General features: G+C 54.5%; 1 long non-coding RNA gene across 2 annotated transcripts in view; it reads right to left on the reverse strand.

Moving 5' to 3' along the window:
- Window positions 1-2,430, reverse strand: part of LOC120608478 (uncharacterized) — a 20,466-nt gene extending 18,036 nt beyond the window's left edge. For both annotated transcript variants that reach the window (XR_005654403.1, XR_005654402.1), the window contains exon 1: window positions 892-2,430. This is a non-coding gene — a long non-coding RNA (uncharacterized LOC120608478). The remainder of the gene's footprint in view (window positions 1-891) is intronic.
- Window positions 2,431-3,164: the final 734 nt, after the last annotated feature.

Genomic DNA, 3,164 nt, shown 5'->3' on the forward strand with positions numbered 1-3,164 from the left:
AACCGGCACAGCAGGACCAGAAAAACCAACGCCACCATGTCAGAGACCAGCAGAAATGCCAACAAAATGGCAGCCTTGTGATAAAAGGAGTCCGAAAATACTGTCAACCCACCCAGGAAATGGGAAGCCAGTGACAAGTAGAGCAAACTGTCAACCACCTCCCAACTGGCCCCCACACCCCTCCTTGCCCTCACAAGTGTCACATCTTTCCCTTCAGAAACTTCCTCTCAAAACCCAGAAATCGTAAGAAGAAGGGCATCACCCCATCCTCCAAGAGGTCCTGGGGGCCATAGGTGACACGGGGCTTTCAGAAGGATATTCTGTGTTCTGTACCCCAAGGTGGAGGACAGCACTCCATCTGTCTTCAAACCCAGCTCCTACCACTAAGTGGACCAGAGCTAACTCTCCAAGGGAGTGAAATCTCTCATTGCTCCCCCATCGGACTGTCCCCAGCTCCGTGGGCCCTGGGGAGCCAGGAGGTAGGGTTGCAAAGAAGGGCCGAGAAGGCACAGCCGTGCCCTCCGTTATGTAATAAGAAGGGCGGTGCTGTCCTAGGCCGGAGACCCAGGGCGCATTGCGCTCCCAGATGCGCAGTCATGGGCGGGGGCCACTGCGCACATTGCGGCACTCAGAAACCCCCGCCCCACCAATATGAGGCCTGAAACGAGGACCGGATGGGGAGCCAGGACCCTGATTTCTCCAAGTCCCCCACCCCCAACCAGAGGCAAAGAGCCTGCTGTCCTAGTTTTGCTCTCGCTCTCCTCACTGCCCAGAATGACAAGCCTTTCTGACCTAGGGCCTCCAACCCTCTCACGGCCCAGTGGCTTTCCCCCAAATCCCGACAAATACGCAGTTTCCGAACGACGTCCTGGGGTCAGTTCTGATCCTCACCTTTCCAAGCACCGGGGAGCAGCAGCTTCCAGAAGGCAGGTCCTTCCCATACTGGGCTCAGCTCCGGACAGCCCCGGACGTCAATGCAAATCTCTTGTCCCCTGGGAGTAGCCCAGAGTCAGCAGGAAGCCCAGGGTGGTGGCAGTATCAGCAGTAGCGGCTCTGCCCTACCTTGCCCCTGCGTTTCCAGGGGAGCCAAGAATTATTTTGCCGCAACACTGAGGTGTGGCTGATTGGAAAATTCCCTTTTCTGACATCAAACTAAAGGACAAATATTTTCTTCCAGTTTGGTCAACCCTCTGCACACCCATATCCCCAACCTTTCCCCCTCCAAAAAAAGTTTGGGGCACCCTGAGCTCCTCGTCCTTAGAGTGCATGAAATAAAAAACGCACAGGAAGAGGCTTCGACTGGTCAGTCAAAAGCAGGCACAGACACAGGAGCATACGCACACCCCTAAACAGATTTTAGAAAGCTGCTGGGCTTCTCCCCCCTCCCCTTTAAGCAAGTGAAATGCAAATTCAGATTTGATACCTCGTTCTAAGCCAATCAAAAAAAGGTTTTCACCTGCCACTGGCCCGCCCACCAATCAGAAGAAGTGTCTGGAGTGAGAGCCCTCCCCTGGCCAATGGAAGGCCAGCTCAGTCACTTAGTTAATGATGCAGCAGTACAAGGAAGGCCATCACATGTGAACTGGAAGGGTGCCAACATGGAGACACAGAGAGCGCAAGGTAAACAACTTTCCAACGCCAAAAGGATGACATTTAATCTCTAAATGCTAGCTTCCCTTCTCAGCTCATCCTTAAGCCCTCTCAGCTGGCCCTACAGACCCCGGGAGCCTCACTACCTGTCCCTCTAGAGCTCCTAACAAGATGCAACAGTGACTGCGTCACCATTCCCCACTTTTCCCTACTACGCAGTGACAAACCTAGCAGCTAGCCCGTGCCCCATGCTGCCGACCTGCTCCCCACCAGCCCCAGATTCCCGAGGCCCAACCTTTCAATAAGGGAGCCCCTGGGAAACTGCCCTGGCCTTCCTCTCAGCACTTCTCCTCACTCCCTACCTTCACCTGAGAACTGCACGGACAGACAGACTGATGCTGACACTTAACCTAGAAAACCAGTCTGTCTGTCTGTCCAACAGAAGGAAATGGGTGTAAAGACTGGGAGGTCAGGTGGGACGCCAGGGACAGCTTGCTCTTCTCTCCTCTCCCCCAGTCAGGCTTGAGCAGCTGACACTAAGGGAAAAGAAATTAAAGTGGAAAAAAGCCCTCCCTTAGAGAAAAAAATAGCAGAAAGCGAGAAAGAAGGTGAGAAAGACAGAGCGCCCACATACGCAGAGACATCGCCCCCGATCCCAGCAAATACGTACGTGGGGGAAGAAGGGGGTTACGCCATCAAGTCCTGAAGCCCGTCGGACCACCCATCGTTGCTGCGCAAACCCAAATCTCGGTCCGGCCGTGAGGTGCCGCAGTCCCGAATGTTCCAGAAATTGGTCCCATTAAACCTTCCACCATCGCCCCACAACCTCTTGCTGCCACCCCTGACCCCACCACCACCCCACCTCCTCCCCACGGGAACCGCCCGTGCCACCTTGCGTATCATCTCCTTAGCCTAGGCTACCCAGAGGCCTCCAGCCCCCGACAGATTTCTGAACGCTTGGCAAGTGAGCTGGCAGAACCTGGTGCCCGGTGTTGCTATGACTTGTTTCTTGATTTCTCTCTCTGCTGCAGCACGGCTGTTGCTAGCAGACCCGACAGAGCGCTCTCGCTCTCGCTCTCGCTCTCTCTCCCTCTCTCTCACTCTCTCTCTCCCTCTCTCTCTCTCCTCTCTCTCAGAGCTCTGTGACGCAGATCTAAATTCTCCAGTCTGCTCCTTGTGTTGCAAGAGCAGAACTGCAGCTTTTCCCCTGGAGAGCCTGAGGGCAGTGCCAAGGCTGGTCAAACAAGGCAAAAAAAGTTGGGCCTACACTCCACTCCCTGGCCACACTTTTCAGCCCAATTTTTACCCCACACCTCACTGCTCTGGGGCATAGAGGGCCTGGTCCCTGCAGGCTCATGCTTTCCCTGAGGGCTTCTCAGCCACAAAACTAGTTTAACTCTTTGAGTGACAGCACCCACAAGACAGACACGGCTGTCCCACACTGAAAACTGTGTCATCTTTTCTTGAGCCCTGTGAGCTTCTCTCAGCCATGAGAAAAAATGGTCCTCACCCCGAGACCACCATCCTGTTAACTCTTTCTGCCACAACAAGTCCAGATTTACAGCCGTAGCTGA

Source organism: Pteropus medius, unplaced genomic scaffold (genome assembly GCF_902729225.1).
Source record: "Pteropus medius unplaced genomic scaffold, Ma_sr-lr_union100, whole genome shotgun sequence".
In the NCBI taxonomy this organism is placed as follows: Eukaryota; Metazoa; Chordata; class Mammalia; order Chiroptera; family Pteropodidae; genus Pteropus; species Pteropus medius.